The sequence below is a fragment of the Enhydra lutris genome, unplaced genomic scaffold (genome assembly GCF_002288905.1).
Source record: "Enhydra lutris kenyoni isolate GAN:26980312 unplaced genomic scaffold, ASM228890v2 scaffoldscaffold6, whole genome shotgun sequence".
Lineage (NCBI taxonomy): Eukaryota > Metazoa > Chordata > Mammalia > Carnivora > Mustelidae > Enhydra > Enhydra lutris.
In genome coordinates this window covers 44,231,956-44,250,790 of record NW_019154090.1, presented here as the reverse complement: position 1 = coordinate 44,250,790, position 18,835 = coordinate 44,231,956, and positions in this window count along the sequence as shown.

Below are 18,835 nucleotides of genomic sequence, written 5' to 3'. Positions count from 1 at the left end.
CTATATGAAGTTTTCCTCACTTATGTGTACTATTGTGAATCCAAGTGAGAGGCATACCTCCTCTCTAGGTCAATCATTTTTCTTCTGTGGCATGACTTCTTTCAAAGGACAAGCTAGGAATTTTCTTGACCTTCAACAAACTAAACCTTAGCGCTGAACCTCCAAATTAGATTCTTTGACTTTTATTTAAATATATTTGATTACATTAAGTAAGATCCACAAGATTACTTTGAATAATATTCTCACAAATATGTTCGCTGTTTTGGAAAACTCTTAGCTTCAGAAATGATGAGTATTTCTAGGAACGCCTATATATCCATGGTAATTTTCAACTACTTCTATCTCCATTCTGCCTATTAACGAAAGGGGCAAGTAATTCACATATTTATCCAATTTAACACATATTTGTTGGATTTTGTTCTAGGTCTAAAAGGGACACTACAGGGACACAAACAGGTTCCTGTTTTCAGATGTAGGCATCTGAAGAGGAGGTGAAGATGGGTGTAGGTTCAACTAGGGGAGCATGAGGAAAAACATTTAGACAGAACCACCTGGCTAAAAGCAGATGTGTCAAGGCAAAGGCATGAGAATCTGGGCTGACTCTGGGGGAACTGAGGGTTTGGGGGGAAACAGAAGTCAGCCAAAGGCCTGGACTCAGGGGAGGGCTTCTGTTTTTGTATAAGGTAAACCTACAGAAGCCCCTGAAATCTCTGTCTGGGGTGGATGCTGGAGGTGGAAGGACAACTTAGGGCAGATAATGAAGAGCTGAGCTAGGGAGCTATAAACTTGAACTTGGAAAGAAAGTGCCAGACACAAGAGCTCTTACACCAGATGCAAGGAGGAATCATCCATTACAGATACCCAGAGGATAAGGAAGTCAGGAGAAGGGGCAGTATGGGCAGGTGGATGATGATTATATGTTTAGATAAGGCGAGTCTGAGTGGAGAAGTCCAATACGAGATGAAAAATGAATAGAAATAAATGCATAATCTGCATCAGGATAAACGGTCCCCTCCCCCAACCCACATATGCAAACAGAAAATGTCAGGAAGTTTTATAACAGGTGCCCTTTATTAGTAACGCTAAGGGTCATATTGCCTGTGTGGGAAGCAAGGAACCTAATCTGCAGGTCTTAGTAAGATACAGGAATCACTGCGTGAGTAGGTGTACTATTGTTTCATTTTTGGATTAGGGGAGTCGGAGGGAGATCTAGATTGAGAAATCCAACAGGCAGTTGGAGCACTAACACGATCAAATGGTTAACTATCTATCCAGAAAAGAGCATCCACAATGAAGGGGATGATGGTCTACAGAAGTCAGATCACCCTAATTCTGGGTGCCGCACTTTGATGATAAAATTGGGGTCAGAAGGGGAGAGAAATGAAATGACCATGACCATCGTGTGGGGAAAAAGCTTTGAATGCTTGACTTGATGAAAAGGAAAAGCAGGAAAGCCTCCTTCCATCTTGTCAAAGAGGATTCAGACTTGACCAGTAACAGGTAAGAGGTAGACCTAGGAACCAAAGGACAGATTTTAGGGGAAGGCACATTCCAGGTCAAGGTAAGGACTCCCTGGACATCGTAAGGGGGATTGCCTCATCATCAAGAAACTGAAGCATATGGGCGCCTGGGTGGCTCAGTGAGTTAAGCCTCTGCCTTCAGCTCAGGTCATGATCTCAGGGTCCTGGGATCGAGCCCCGCATCAGGCTCTCTGCTCAGTGGGGAGCCTGCTTCCCTCCTCTCTCTCTGCCTATTTGTGATCTCTCACTCTCTCTATCGAATAAAAAAAATAAAATTAAATTAAAAAAAAAAAAGAAACTGAAGCATAGACTGGACAATCACCCCAGGGGATGCCACTGAGGGCACTGAAGCATATGGTGGTGAGCTAGATAATAGTTAGATGTTCCTGTCAGTTCTATTGTTGGATCCCCCAGTAATGGGTCCGTGATTAAAGGAGCGAGACTGATACAAAGCGAAGATCAAGCAAAGCTTTATTTCGCGCCAAGCGTCGAGAATCAAACCGACCGTCAAACAAACCTGTCAGGGCCGCCTCTTACAGAGAGGGCGACCCCTCCCTGCCTTACAGACTAACTTTTATAGAGGAAAGGCCATGTGGTTGGGCCTGACCACACACAGGTGGCCAATGAGATTGTAACACACAGAGAAAGCTGCACAGTCATGCTAGGTCACACACAGGTGGCCAATTAAATTACAATTTACCCTATAGTAGCTATTTGAACTAGCCTATCACCTTTGTCAGAATTGGGGCCCAAAGGGTGGGGCCCACAGTCCTTGGTAACTAGGGAGACAGTATGCGCGCCCCACTGATTGGATGTCTCCACCTGACCCGACTCATCCCTGCATCCGGGCTGTTATCTCTACCTGATCTGACCCACCCTTGTATTTGGGCTTTGTTACCTGGGACTGGTTTCCCGGACTTGTTTTTAAGTTTTAAGTAAGTTCCCCGGGGGAGGAAGGGCAGGGTCAGTTTAAGTTTTACTGCCTAAACAACAAAATGGCTGTTCAACCTAGGTGGGGCCGCTCTAGCTAAATAGGTCCTTACACTATGACGCCATGGAAAGAGGCAGATTGGAGCAAAATACATATGGGGTAAGGGTCCCCTACAGAAAGCAGACAGGTGAGGTCACAGGTAAAATGCCCAAGACAGATTATAGCAAAAGAAAATAATGGAACTGTGGAAAGAGTTTTGTATAAAACGAGAGAAAAGAAGCTACTGGAGACAGGAATGTCATAAAAGAATGGGAAAAAAATTCAAAGACTGTCACAGAACAAAAGATAAGGAAGAGGAAATATATTATTGAAGTACATACAGCTCTCATATATTGAAGGGTACAACTGTTAAGGGTACAGCTTGATGATTTTTCACACCGTTCCAGAAGGTTCTCTCAAGCCTTCCATATTCAGTAGCCCCCAAACTCTGACTTGTGGCATAGAGTAGATTACCCTGTTTTTTAACTTCATATAAATGGAACAATACAATATGTACTCTTATTATTTCTTAAAGTCAGTATTATGTCTGGGAGGTTCATCCATGTTGTTATGTATCAGTAGTTCATTCCTTCCCATCGTTATGTAGGTAATGGAAGTTTCCAGGCTTTGGCTATCATAAATAAATACATGTGGACACAAGCACGCTTTTCTCACCTTCACAGTATACCCTCTCTGCCATACGGCAGATACATAGTCAGCTTTAGTCACTACAGCCAAACGCTCTTTCAGAAATCTTGTACCAACCTATATTCTCTCCTGCAATGTAAGAGAGTTAAAATTCTCTACATTGTCATTAACACTTGGTATGTTGTCAGTCATTTTAATTAAATTTAATTTAATTTCAGCCATCTTGGTGGGTGTGTCATGATCTACTATTGTGCTATTTTGATTTCTTTGGTGAGAACAGCATTTGGTTGAGATGAGACCCTCTCTGGCTGAACATTATTTTTTCATGTGTTTAGTAGACATTCTGATACCCTCCTTTAGAAAGTGTCTGCTCAAGTCTCTTGTCTATTTTTTTTTAAGATTTTATTTATTTATTTGACAGAGACTGTGAGAGAGAGAGAGAGAGCGTGCACAAGCAAGGGGAACAGCAGACAGAGGGAGAGGGAGAAGCAGACTCCCCGCTGAGCAGGTAGCCCAATGTAGAGCCCTATCCTAGGACCCTGGGATCACGCCCAGAGCCTAAAGCAGCGGCTTAACGAACTGAGCCACCCAGGCACACTTCTTGTCCATTCTTAAAGTGAGTTGTCTAATATATATACATATACTTCTGGATTGGAGTCCTTGATTGGATGCACGTATTGCAAATATCTTTTTTTTTCCCCAAAAAAAATACCTTTTCAAAGTTTGTGGCTTGCATTTTTTACTCTTTTAAGGGCATTTTGAATGAACAAAAGTAATTTTAATGAAGTCAAATTTATCCATCTTTTTCTTTTATTATCAGTTCTGTTTTTAAAAAGTTTTGCCTTCTCAAAGGTCACAAAGATATTCTCTTGTGTTTTCTTTTAGGATGTTGATAGTTTTAAGTTTATAGTCCATCTTGAAATAATTTTTGTGTATGGCATGGAGATCAAGCTTAATTTTTTTCCTTACAAGTCTACAAGTGACCTCACATCAACTATGGAAAAGACTCTCCTCTCCCTCACTTAATTGTAGGGTAACCTTTCTTGTAAGTCAAGTGACTACATATCTGTAGGTTTGTCTCTGGACTCTCATTTCTGTTCCATTGATTTATCTATTCCTGTTTCAATTCTACAATTTCAATTACCCAGGCTTAGAGCAAGTCTTAAAACGGGAATATGAAACCTCCAGATTTGTTGTTATTCTTAAATATTTCCTTGTGTATTATAATTAATTTTCATTTCCATTTAAATTTTGTAATCAATTTTTCAACTTTTATAGGAAAAACCCCTACTGGAACACTAATTAAAATTTCAAAGAATCTATATGTCATTTAAGGGAGAACTGACATCTTTAAAATATTGAGTATTCCAAATCCATGAACGTGGTATATGCTTTTATTTTTTTAAGATCTTAATTTTAATTTTTCCCAATGTTTTGTACTTTTTGGTGCAGCATTCATGCACATCTGCTGTTAAATTTTTTCCCTAGATATTTTTCATGGTACTTTTTACACGGCAAACCATATGTTTTGTTAACTTTTCTAACTGTTGCTAGTATATTAATCTCTGAATGACACTTTTAATTATTCTTTTCTAATTTTAATAACTTTCATTTCTTCTTTCTTATCTTAGTGCTCATATAAAATGGATGGTTAAGGTGGTTGACTTTCTTTTTTTAAAGATTTATTTATTTATTTGAGAGAGAGAGAGAGCAAGAGAGAGTGTGGGGGGAAGGGCTGAGGAAGAAAGAGAGAGAAACCTTAGCAGGTTCAGCGCTGAGCACAGAGCCCCACACAGGACTCAAACCCATGATCCCAAGATCACCATCTGAGCTGAAATCAAGAATCGGATGCTCAACTGACTGTGCCACCCAGGCCCTCCAAGGCGGCTGCCTTTTAATCCTAGTCTACCACATGGGCAGTACTGTGGCCGCCACTAACCACACATTTGAGTCAAACATTAATCTCTGGATGGTTCTTAGTTCCTGTATTTTATTCTTCCCTTCACTAGATCTAGGTCTGTGGATCTGAAGTTTAAAATCCTGAGAGCACTGAATACTAACTATATGCCTGACATTGTATTAGCCATTCCCAGGTACTACTTCACTCGATCCTTGTGACAACCTTTGTAGCAAAAGAAGAGGTAACAGGGCCACAGCAAAATGGGCTATTTACCCAATGGCCACACCACCATTATGCAAGGGAGCCAGCATCCAAACCAGACAGTCTGACTCCGTAACACAGCCACTATATCATTAGGAATCAAATCTTCCTGCCCCAGCCCTCTGTTTGAGGTCACTTCTCTTTACTATTGTCTAAGCCACTGGACAGGTATGCTCACCATGTGGCCAACAGGAAAGCTACTGAACTTGGGCCTCATCAGAAAGCCTTGAAAATGGCCGCCATGTTCTTAATTCCTGCATTCTTAAGGTTTTATCCCCTTCCAGAACAAAGTAAACAGTTCTCTCCAGCATTCTGTCCTATCACTTACTTCTACCAAAAGCAATAGGGAAAGCTCTGCAACTACAAAAGATAATTACCTGAAAAGAGCTCAACTGTTTCCCAATGGATAGGTTAGTTTATACGCAAAATCTAAAGAGGTGTGCTAGTCTATGTTCTAGTCTATCAACTGTCTCTAAAAGTTATCCAAAACAAAGCCACTGCAAAGAGTATTAGGCATAGAAAGAGTCCTTATTCCTTGAGGCTTCATTCATAATCATTAGCTCTTACAACATAATAAATCACCACAAGACTTACTGACTTAAAACAACAATCATTTTATTATCTTTATGGTTTCTGAGCATCTGGAAATCAGGCAGGGTTTGGCTGGGCAGTTCTGGCCCAAAGTTCTGAATGTGGTTGCAGCCAGATGTTAGTTGGAACTAGAACAAAGGGAGGTGGGGTGGGGTGGGGTGTGTAAGGCACAGCAGGCACAGCCTGAGACTGGCCTAGAGTCTACTAACTTCCTAAAGTTTCAGACCATGTGGTCTCTTCCGGGGGCTAGTTTGGGCTTCCTTACAGCATGGTAGCTGTGGACAGGTATAACGACTTAAATGGCAGCTCAGGGCTCCAGCAAGCATGTTCCAGAAAGCAAAGTGGAACCTGCTTTATCTCTTCCAAATTATCCTCAGAAGTAATGCAGTATTATTCCTGCCACATTCTACTGTTACAAGTGAGACACAAATGTATCCAGATACGCAGGGAAGGGATCAGACTTCCCTCTTGATGGGGAGCTAAGAGAACACGTGGGTTGGGCAATGATGTAGCCATCTCTGGAAAAATACAATCTGTCCCACAGTCTTAAGTTAGCCATGCACTGCAAATGTCACGTATGAGGGAACCCATGCCACTCTCATTTTTCAGATATGTAAACCAAGAGAAAGCATTTCTAATCTGTTTCTGGTTACAAAGAGGAGGGGAAGAAACCATCACATCTGTTTAAACATGCAACTTTAAAGGTAAACATAGTATACAAAAATTACTTTGTGAACTGTAAAATATGGCATATTTACTGTGATCATTCATTGCAATTTAGAAACATCTCTGAAAAGTCTGTTATCTCTGAAAATCTGACATTTTATCAAGACAGATGATGCTGTCCTTGAAAGGTTTCATCTATTTAATAAATACCACTTGAATCCAATCACCCTTAGAAAATATTTGGGTATTTCCTATAATGGAGAACTTGGAAAGTTAAAACTATCAACAAGATTGGCCTGACAAAATGTTTCCCTTTGGGAGAGAGTAGTTACGGGCAAGGAATACTTGCTTTGGCCTGGAGCTCAGGGAAGAAAGAACCATGGATGATGGACAGGGGCAACTCACAAAGGTCAGTCTGCTGTCCAGTTAGTATCTGCAAACCGAAATTCATCTCTTCTCTCAAGTTCAGCCAACTCTCATTTCACATCTTCCAAGGTTTTGTCCATTTTAGTTCTGATTTTTCAAATTTTTGATTCGGAATATATATACATACACACACCCACATAAATATATATATACATATAAATATGTATATAAACACACACACATATATACATATACACACACATATATATGGATATATATGTGGAAAAATATATATGAATATATATGTGAAATGTGAAAATGCTTGTCTCAGGATAATTAATGCTAAACACTGTACCGTTTTCTTCTACTTTGGGGTGAGGGTGGGTGTGTGTGTGTGTATGCTCGCGTGCTTTTAGATAGAGTGATAATTCATCCTCTGAAATATTCTGATTCTCAAACTGTTTTCGTCTGACTGCAGCTTTGCTTGCATGTTGTCTTCTGTCTTCTGCTCCTCCGGCAATACTTCCTTTCTGGACCAGCAATGAGTTCATGGAGACAGAAACAGGGCTTTGGGTGATTACCTAAGTTTGTTGGTTCAAACACGCCCTCTGCTGTTCATGTGGTAAAGTGCAGTTTCCTTAGGAAACAGCAAGGTTTTGGGGGGAGGGTCTCTTCTGATTTTGATTCCTTTTTATCTCTGGGGGGCTCTTAATTTTATCCCTTTCGCTCTCTCTCCACATCGCCCAGTCTCCAAGCAGTAAGTGCCCTTCTAAGTTTCCCACTTCTGTCTTGAAGCCTCATCATTCCCAGGACTATCCCTACGGGTCCCACCAGCATTTAAGTATTTACACTCGGCATGGGACTTGACTTTCTAGAGGTGATGTTGGATGGGCTGCATCATCCCAGGCTCCTCAATTCCTGTCCTCTTCTTTACTTGTTCTCCACTGTCCATCCAGTGCTCCTGACAGGTGGGCGCCAGAGGTATCCGGCTGGACTTGGATGTTTTTCTCCCTCTGTACAGGTAACTTGAAGTTTGTAAAATGATGTCTCCTAGTAATACTAAAGGCATGTGTAAAAGATGCTTTTATTTGCTCTGTTTGTTGATTTGAGGGATTTGGAGGAGAAGGTATACAAAAATTTGGATTTAGGCAATCACCATTATGCTACTATAACTTAGAGTTCTGTATGTTTAAATAATAATGTCATTCACTGCATTAAATATACACCCATTTAAAAAATATATATACACACCCATTTTACCCGGACCTATGTACTCTCCACAACGCAGGAATGTCTCAGTACAGAACATTTTTTAAACAAGGAACTCTGTAATAACTAACAAGCACACACAAGAAACCGATTGCTTAAAATACTTTCTGATGCCCTAACGTACACCAAAGCTAACTCTTACTCTTACATATCAACAGCCATCACCAAAACAAACTTTCTCCAACTCTATCAGCAAAGGGTTGAGCCCTTGACAGCATCTGCCACCCAGAATGAAATTGTAAATAGAAGTCACTGGAGAAGCTGAACTTGTGCTTCAAGTTGCCCTGAGATTTTCAAGTTTGAAATGGAGGTAATTCTCTGGGCTCTAGCAAAGCCCTCCTGGTTCCAGGTGCCAGCCAGCTTTACTCAGGTATGTATGGCTTTTCACTCCAGGTCCCCATGGTAGAGGGTAGATGCTGCCTGAGCCAGGAGAACAACAAGTCTCAAGAGCTGGGCATTACTCTCTCCACACTGCAACAGCCCTCATCCATGACTTCTGAGAGATAGAAAAACCCAGCCCCCTTGCCCCCCACCTAATGGGCAGGATAACTGAGTCAGAGTTCATGCTCTGGCAATGATAAACTCTTATCCACAGGGCTGATTTGATTGATAATATACCGTGGACTGGCTGCCTCCCCCACAACGCACCTCCTACTCCCCTACCAGTGCTTCCCAGGGCCACCCCCCCAAATGAAGTACTTACATTCAAATCGTTGCTCAAGGCCTGCTTCAGGGGGAAGCCAGACTGAGAGGGCCTCTTAGCTTGGCTCCTCTTCTCCAGCCTCTCAGACCCTCCACATAGACAGCTCAGAGCCTCCACATAGACAGCTCAGAGCCAGGAAGACAGCCCCAAACTGGGTCACTGATGCAAACAGGGTGAGAAGGAGAGAAGACTTGGAAGTAAGCGTCCAGGGATGCACAGAAGAAGGTCCTAATGGGAGTGTGCAGGGCACAGCCTGGAGTACTCTCTGTCCCCAGGGCCACCGCTGTGGCCATGGGCTGATTTAAAGGGACAGTGGTCAGACAGCCCCTCCACATTCCACAGCCAAGGCCTGTGTACATAGTAGCTTCTCTGTAAATACTTGTGGAATGAATGAACAAGGAGGAATTTGGGTTAAGAAAACCACATTAATGTAAACCTTGTGAAACACGGAAGGTTTAAGTTATCGTTTTATGGTGGGATGGAAAAGTAAGGCAGGATGCCCTGAATTCTACAGAATTCCCCTCCACTGCCACCATGGGGGTTCTAGAAAACCGAACACAGACCACCGGTAGCCTCTTTGCTGTGAGCTCTTGGTGAGGTCACATACTTAAGAAGTAGTCATACGTGGAGAAGTGGAAATGACCAAAGGCTATCTAATCATTCCCTCACGCGGTCACAAAGCTAGCCAGCACTCCGGTTCCCCTGCTGTTTACAGCTGGGAGCCGCCATCCCAGCTTACGAAATACTTATCAGTGACCACGAAATACACTCATGTGCCAGCCGGGGCCCATCTTCATGATTAAGACAAGGACAGCCAACCGGGATCATGTTTTAGAAGAAGCCATGCAAAGTGCATGCCGAATGGAAACCAGGGAAGCATTTAGAATGCAGGAGAAAAAGATGAATATTTATAAGAAGGATCACTGCTTTTTTTAATTCTTGGAGAGAGCCAGGAATCAAATCAACCGCTATTTTTAAACTTCGTTATTTTACAATAATCACCATTCTAAAATATACATTTCGTGCCTAGCATTGGATTAGGTAGCTGGGCCCATGGTGAGGGACAGGCAAGTGCCATCTGGACCCTTCCCTCAAGATGTTTAGTGGGAAAGACAAGCCAGTCTAGTGTGATCAATCCATAGGCTATTTTATGAATAATTCTTTTTTTTTTAAGATTTATTTACTTATTTATTTGACAGAGGAACACAGCAAGAGAGGGAACACAAGCAGGGGGAGTGGGAGAAGGAGAAGCAGGCTCCCCGTCATGTAGGGAGCCTGATGCAGGGCTCGATCCCAGGACCCTGGGATCATGACCTGAGCCAAACGCTTAGCAACTGGGCCACCCAAGTGCCCCTAAATAATTCTCCTATAGATTTGTATCTACTTTATCTCACATGGGCCTGTGGGCTCTGGTCAGATGCAGGACCCAGATAAAGAATGGCTAACCATTTAAGCATTAAAACCTCAAGAATTAAACAGGTTTTTTCCACAGGGCTTTATTTAAAATGCGTTCTGTCACCCTACCTTAGAAACCAACCTATCAGGAGAAATGGAACCTTTGACGAGCTGGGTCATCAATAACCTGCATTAGTGTGTTTTAGCTCTAAGTAGCATCGTAACCACAAGCATAGGGTTAAGGAAGATTCGCTGCAGGTGAGTACCAGGAAATACTTTTCCTGGGAAAAAAGGAGAACAGCACATCCTCTTCCTCTGTAGTCTCCTGCCCCTCCTAAAATCAAGGTGAGGGGTATGCGGACGGATGTAAGATGTCCAGAGTGCTACAGAATGGCTGTTCTTTAAACAGATCCCCAAAGTCAGGTCACCACTTTCCCCAGAAACCAACCTCCAGAAAGTCACCTAATCAAAATCCATCAGTGTGGTCTCTCTCAGCAATAATACAATAAGCAAGTTCTAGAAGCTCCTGTGGGAGAGGGGCTCCCCCTGTACCTTTTATTCCTGAGGTTCTTGCATTTGGGGAGAACCTATGTGGCTGGGTTCTGTCCGGCAAACTATTTAAAATTCATCCCAACCATCTCCAGACGCCTCTCCCCTTTTGCTATGATCCTCGAAACTGTGTCTTCCAGATGACATTCTACAAGGTGGGAACAGGCTAGAGAAGTGCCACCCCCCTCCCCCCCCCCCACACACACTGGCTAGACATTCACTTTTGTTAAGCTCCTGAAAGTGGGAGGTTTACTGGTTCGTCTCTCCTAACCAATGCAACCATCTGACCAAGAGGCAGCTATATTCCATCTCCCTAGCAGGAGGAGACCCAAACTCAACTGAACAAAGGCCCTGCCTCCCTATTCAGGACCTCTAGTATCATTCTTATGGCATGGGCCAAGCATGAGAGTCCCTCCAAGTGAGGTCCTACACATGCATAACTCTTTGGGTACTGTCCTTCGTGGCAGAGGCTGTTCTTATTCCCACTTCACCTAGGAAGAAACTGAGGCTCAGAGGGGTTCACTGATTTGCCTAGACAACCACCACTAGTAAGTGGAGACAACCACCACTAGAACGTAGACTTAAGCTCCCACACCCTACCACCTCTCCCCCCGCCTTTGGGTTCAGCACCATCTCCTGGAGCGCTACACGCCTCACCACCAGTGCACTGATTCATGGTGGCCTCACGGTGACAGCCCTCACTCACACTGGGTCATCTGTGCAGTAAGAGAGAGTACGTGCAGAGTTCGGAGTAGGAGCAGGGCAGGGCACGTGATGTCCCAGCAGGGATGAAGCACCAGCACCCCTCGACCAATGACTCCTCAGGAAGGCACTACTTCTTCAAAACCACATATGTGTGACCTTGATGTCAAGTGCTCTCAGTCCACAGCCCTAGGCTGTCCTGTGTTAATGCTCTCCTTTTAACAGAATTCTAGACAAATGCAGCTTTCCAGCCATCCAGCGCTAGCCTGGTGGGTGACATTTCTCAAGAAAACATCACTCCCATGAACAAGGCATGGTCTCGGTCACATGACCCTTGGGTCCAAGGATTCAACCCGTGAGCTCCGGGGTTTCTTATCTTCTGAGTTGTTCAAACGGTACACAAGTGGGGGTGGCCTTTGTAATCAGGAATAAAAGGTATTATCCAGTAATGGTAGTATTACTAGCGCAGAAGCCATAACACTGCCTCTTGGGACAAACTCTCCGACTTCTGGAATTGAGCTGGTTTTGCTGTGCTTCCGCACACTTCAGACGGGGGTGTGTTCCTTCCCTAGGGGCACAAAATATGCTGGTCCCAATAAAAACCCAGATCAGTTGCATTAACTTGAGTTCAGTCAGCGATGGCTGTGGTAGGGTTTTTTGGGATTTTTTTTTTTTAAGATTTATTTATTCATTTGTGGGGTTCCTGGGTGGCTCAGTTGGTTAAGCAACAGTCTTTGGCTCAGGTCATGGGATCAAGCCCAGAGTCCAGCTCCCTGCTCCTCGGGAGGGCCTGCTTCTCCCTCTCCCACTTCCCCTGCCTGTATTCCCTCTCTCACTGTCTCTCTCTGTCAAATAAATCTTTTAAAAAAAAGGGGGGGGGATTTATTTATTTGAGAAAGAGAGAGAGCATCAGTGCAGGGAGGGGCAGAGAAAGAGAGAGAGAGAGAGGACAAGCAGACTCTCCACTGAGCACAGAGCCTGTTGCAGGGCTCAATCTCGGGACCCTGAAACAGGACCTGAGCCGAAACCAGAGTCAGACACTGAACCAACTGAGCCACCCAGGCGCCCCCCAGCTGTGATACTTTTGAGAGGTGGGCTGCTCACCAGCACAGATTTTATTTTAGAAAATCTTTAAATGTTTGGTTATGTAAAAATATGCATATTTCTAATGCTTGGGTCTGAGGACTCTTCTCTGAGCCTCCCTGTTGGGCTACAGTTTGACAAGGGCAGCCACAATAAATGGTTTTCAACCTAGGAGACAACAGGGGTCGTGGAATGCAGAATTACATTTCTTATGCAAATCCCTGCATCCCTGTCTTTTAATCCTGGGATCCTGAGCAAGTTAATTACACCAGTCTGAGTTTCAGCTCTACGGATGCATGAACTGTGGGCCAGGCTGTGCTTAGACACAAATCTGAAAAACAACCTGGAACCTTCCTTGAACGTGACTCCCTCATTAACATCTGATCTTGCTGCTCTCTTGTTTCGAATCTATCCCAATCTTTCACAATATAAGAAGAGCCCTTAGCTGCGTTACCCCTAACACTCGGGTGTGCGATAACACTCAGTTACCAAGATTAACTACTGTTACTATTATTATTATTGTCATTGTGCTGTTATTTGTGTCTGGGCTTGGAGTGCCTGACACACGGGAGCTGCCATTTGCTGAGGACTGGCTGGATCTCAGTGAGAATTAAGCCAGAAATCAGACCCTCTCCCATCCTCACTGCAGGGCCCTCCTGGGCATGACACTGCTTCTCCAGACCCAGAAATGCAAAGAATATCACCAGCTCTCCTTTTTTTTTTTTTTTTTTTAAGATTTTATTTATTTATTTGACAGACAGAGATTACAAGAAGACAGAGAGGCAGACAGAGAGAGGAAGGGAAGCAGGCTCCCCGCTGAGCAGAGAGCCTGATGTGGGGCTCGATCCCAGGACCCTGGGATTATGACCTGAGCTGAAAGCAGAGGATTTAACCCACTGAGCCATCCAGGCACCCCAACCAGCTCTCCTTTTACAGCTTTGCAGTAATCCAAGTGGGTGGATCCTCCAAAATAGTCCCACTAGCGCCCTCACTAGATCAATTGTGAGACCTGATTTTCTCCTTTAAGTCACTTAAAATTTTCTTTCATCTGTTCCTACCTTCTGGCTTTTGTAATTTTCCCTAATCCAAGATCTGGATTTTCCACTGCTGGTCTTCGGCTGTGAAGAAGGAGAAGGGAAACCCCAGGAGTCAGAAAAGTCGGGAGGCCTGGGACACACTTGCAGATGCTAGCAGGCAATGCCTGTGGCTTCTCTGGGCCTCAGTTTCCCTTGCACCCTCAGGGGTCCTCTGAGGTCCCAGCTTTCTGAATAGATGTCTTTCCTCCAAACGTACACAGCACATATATTACATTGCTTGGTGTGTTCTCAGCACTGGCTGCCAGATGTGCGTATTTCCAGGGGCTCAGGTTCTCCCTGCCCAGCATCTGCAGGGAGCAAAAGCATCAGGGATGTGGCTTCGGGCCATGCTGGGGACGTGTCATGGAAAGTCCTAGCGACACTTTGCAATCTGCTACTCCTGGTTGCACATCCTGGCTCAGGCACCACTTACTATCTTTGTGACTTGGGACAAGTTCACTTACCTTCTCAGAGCCTTTGTTTACCTATCTATAAAATGGAGGTCATGGCACTTAGTTCACAAACTATGTAGTAGACCCAAATGGAATAAAGTAGATAAAGTTCCCAACATCGTGGGAACTACAGTTTTCATCACAGCACTTTTTATTTTCATCAGAAGATCTCCATTCCATTTAGTTAGACATTTTTTAAAAATCATGTATCACTCTTGGGCATAAAAAGAAATATATCGGGGCGCCTGGGTGGCTCAGTGGGTTAAGCCTCTGCCTCTGGCTCAGGTCATGATCCCAGGTTCCTGGAATTGAGCCCCACATCGGGCTCTCTGCTTGGCGGGGAGCCTGCTTCCCCCTCTCTCTCTCTGCCTGCCTCTCTGCCTACTTGTGATCTCTGTCAAATAAACAAAATAAAGAAAAGAAAAGAAATACATCAACAAAAACACATAGAAAGAAACTGATAAGCCAAATTAATTGCATGAGGTCTTCTAAAACTTCTTCACATTCAGAGTCCAGCTCTTCTGGATCATTCTTTTACAGAGTGGTTTATGGCCAGAGTTTATTCATCTAACATGCTCTGTGACATCAAGAGCAAAAGAGCATAAATGATGATCGGTCTTTTTTTTTTAACTTAAATTTTTACTTGTTTAATTAGAAAAAAATTAGAAATTCATTAGTTTGAAAGCAGAGCAGCTAATACATTGGGGGCAACAAACTAAAATAATCCAAATGTCTAACAATAACTCGGTTATAAAAGTATAATTTACATTACATTATCTCAGAAAAATAAATAAAAACACAAAATGTCTTTCCTTCTAGATCGGACTGTTTTCTCCTCCGAAAGAAAATAAAGAGGCACTAATGATTTGAAATTAAAATCATACATTACTGTCATTCATCTCAGCAACTGTTAAATAAAGGACCCACACAGCACAGCGCCAGTGCAAAGCTAGCAGCCCCAGTGCAAAGCTAGCAGCCCCAAATGATAAGCATGCTAGTTACAAGAGCTTGGACACATAATTTAACTATTCTAGGACTCAGTTTCCCCTTCTGTAAAGTTAGGTGGTAGGATTCAATGAGTTTTAGGGTATTTCTGTTATCAGAAGTTCTTTGTCTACATAGATGCTCATGCGAATTTTTTTTAAAGATTTTATTTATTTATTTGACAGAGAGAGAGATCACAAGCAGTCAGAGAGGCAGGCAGAGACAGAGGGGGAAGCAGGCTCCCTGCTGAGCAGAGAGCCTGATGCCTGGTTTGATCCCAGGATCCTGAGATCATGACCTGAGCTGAAGGCAGAGGCTTAACTCACTGAGCCACCCAGGCACCCCAATGCTCATGCAAATTTAATTTGCATGATGTAAATTAACTTGCAAGATGCAAGTGACCATCTTGTTTGGTCACTGAATGCTACCCCCTTTTTTTAACATCTGGCAGTAAAGCACGTTGGTGTAGACTAATTTGTAGACTTATAAATGCCCAGGGGCAACAGCCTTCGCATTTCCAAAGTTAATCACTTCTGTATCAAGAGACTTTATTTTTCTTTCCCAATAAATGAAGATATATTCAGATAGATCCTAAACAGAGACATGACTTTTTTTTTAATCTGTTGTAAATACAGCTTCTGTAGCATTATTTGCCTTTCTAAGAATTGCATTAGATTTGGAGGAAAATCAAGCCTTGTAGTACTGGATTGTAACACGTGTTGACTGTAATCAAAGGTCCCAAGCCTCCTGATATCCAATAATGGGTTTTTTTTTTCCTAAAAAAGTAAAATTTTACTTTAAAAAAAAAAAAAAAAGCAAAGTAAAAGCACAAGGAAGCCACCAAGTAAGGCTTTGCTCTACCTGAATTCATGTGGAATGAAAATTGCACCAAAGAAAAGATTTTACATGAACAGGAAATCCTTATGGAAAGGAGGCTCAATTCTCAGCTGGAAACTAACACAAAGTTAGAGAAAAATATTGGTGAATGTTTCTGCTGTGAGTAAAGACCACTCCAGTTTACTTGAGGGTTTGGTTTTAAATAGTCATTTCCTGGAACCTCTAGGCTATGGAGGGTCAGTTCCAATGAACGATTTATAAAACCCTTAAGACATCCTGATTTCAAAACTTACTCCCAAACTACAGTAACCAAAAGAGTGTGGTACTGGCATAAGAACAGACATATAGACCAACAAACAGAATAAAAAGCCCACAAATAAACCCATCCATAAATGGTAAAACGATTTTCAACACGAGGGCCAGGACTATTCAATGTGCAAAGGACAGTCTTTTCAACAAATGGTGTTGGGAAAACTGGATATCCACATGCAAAAGAAAGGGTTGGTCCCTACCTTATCTCACATATAAAAATTAACTCCGAAAGGATTAAAGACCTAAGTATTGGAGCTAAAATCATAAAACTCTTCAAAGAAAATACGAATTGAATCTGGCAATGAGTTCTTGGGTTTAACATCAAAAGCACAGGCTACAAAAGAAAAAAAGTAATTGGACTACTTCAAAGTTAAGTAAACCTGTGCTTCAAAGGACACAAACCATAGAGTGAAAAGGCAACCCAGAGAATGGGGGCAAATATTTACAAATCATATAGCAAATAAGGGATTAATATCCAAAATATAGAGAGAACTCCTACAACTCAATAACAAAAACAAACAACTAGATGAAAAAATGGACAAAGATCTTGAATAAATATTTCTCCAAAGAAGATATACAAATAGCCAACACAGAGATGAAAAGAGGCTCAACATCACTAATCTTTAAGGAAATGCAAATCAAAACCACAATGAGACAACACGGCACACACATGAGGATGACTCTTATCAAAAGACCAAAATAACAAGTGTTAGCAAGGATGTGTAGAAACTGGAACCCTTGTGAGCTGTTGGTAGAAATGTAAAACGATGCAAGCTACTGTGGAAAACAGCAGAGCAATTCCCCCAAAAGATTAAAAGCAGAATCACCATGTGATCCAGTATTTCCAATTCTGGGTATACTCTCTGAATAATGCAAACAAGGTCTCAGAGAGATATCTGAACACTCATGTTCATGCACAGCAGCATTTTTTTACAGCAGCCAGGGGGTGAAAGCGCCCCACGTGCCCATCGACAAGTGAATGGATCAATGAATGTGGTTATGTATACATATACACAGCGGAATATCATTCAGCTGAATATCACACACACTACAACATGGCTGAATCTTGAGGACATTATGCTAAGTGAAATAAGCCAGTTCACAACAAGACAAAGAGTCTATGATTCCCCACTGGTGAGGGACACAGAGTAGTCTAATACCATTCTAATACACAGAGACAGAAAGTAGGATGGTGGTTGCCAGGAGCTGGGGAGAAGAGGTAAGGAGCTAATGTTTAAGGAGTACAGGGTTTCCGTTTCATAAGGTGAAGAGAGCTCTGTGGCGATGACGGTTGTAAAGCATTACGAATGTTAATGCCACTGAAACATACACTTAGAAATGGTTAAGATGGTGAATGTTGTTATATTTTACCTCTCCTAAAAATAATAAAAAAGAGGGGTAGGCTAGGTGGCTCTGTTGGTGAGGCATTGGACTCTTGATCTCGGGTCAGGTCTTGATCTCAGGGTTGTGAGTTCAAGCCTCATGTTGGGCTCCATGCTGGGTGTGGAGCCAACTGAAAAAAAAAAATAATAATAAAGAGAAAAACTATAACCCATCTTCTATTCGAAATTATTTGTTAATAAAAGATGAGAATCTGGGGGAGCAGTAAAGATGTGGAGGAGTAGGGGACCCTAAGTTTCTCTGGTTCCTGGATTACAGCTAGATATCAACTCATTCTAAACATCTAATAAATCAATCAGAAATCTGAGAAAATAAATGCTGCAAGTCTACCAGTAGAAAAGTGACCACCATTTGGAAGATAGGTGTGGAGACTTGAATCCAGAGCTATGTATCTGAGGATATGGTGGGGGAGGGGGGAAGCCTGGTTAAGGAGGCTACCACAAAGTATTAAAACCAGCGGAGAGCAAAATCGGAACTTTTAGAAGTCCCCTACAGTGGGGGACATCCCTGGCTTAAAGGCACTCAAGTGGTTAAGTGGGGTGGAATTCCAGGTGGGACAGTGTGGTCTCAGGGGGTCACAAAAAGAATGGATGGGGAGGGAGGCTGAGAGCAGCAGAACTCCCAAGGATAACAGTAGGGGAGCCGGTTGAGAGCAACGAGTCTAGGTGCCAGCTTTCTGCTCAGTGTTGCCATAAACTGCAAACCCACGCATGGTCAGGTGACACTCTCTGGACAGGGGCCCAGCTAGTAGCAGAACCACAGCAAGCACCCCTTCCCCCAGGGTGGAATGGCACAGTCCATGCCACAGGAGTGGGTAAAGTTTGGTGGGTGCCTGAGATAAAAACACTCAATCACAAGCCAGGTGAACCCAGAGTTCTGATGGAAATGGGGGAGACAAGAGTGATTAACTACTCTTCTGTAAGGGCACACTGAAGAGTAGGGGATGTGAACTTTCAGCTCCAGGGCTAGCGAGCAGGGCATCACCATACTCATCCTACCTGTCGGTGCTGAAAGCAGTCAGGGAGCAAAACAGCAGCACCTGCTGTGATCCAGAGCTGCTTACACAGCGTCCTGCCTCTCTGTTCACTGGAGGTGCATTTCTTTTTTTTTTTTTTTTTATTTTTAAATGTTATTTATTTATTTGACAGAG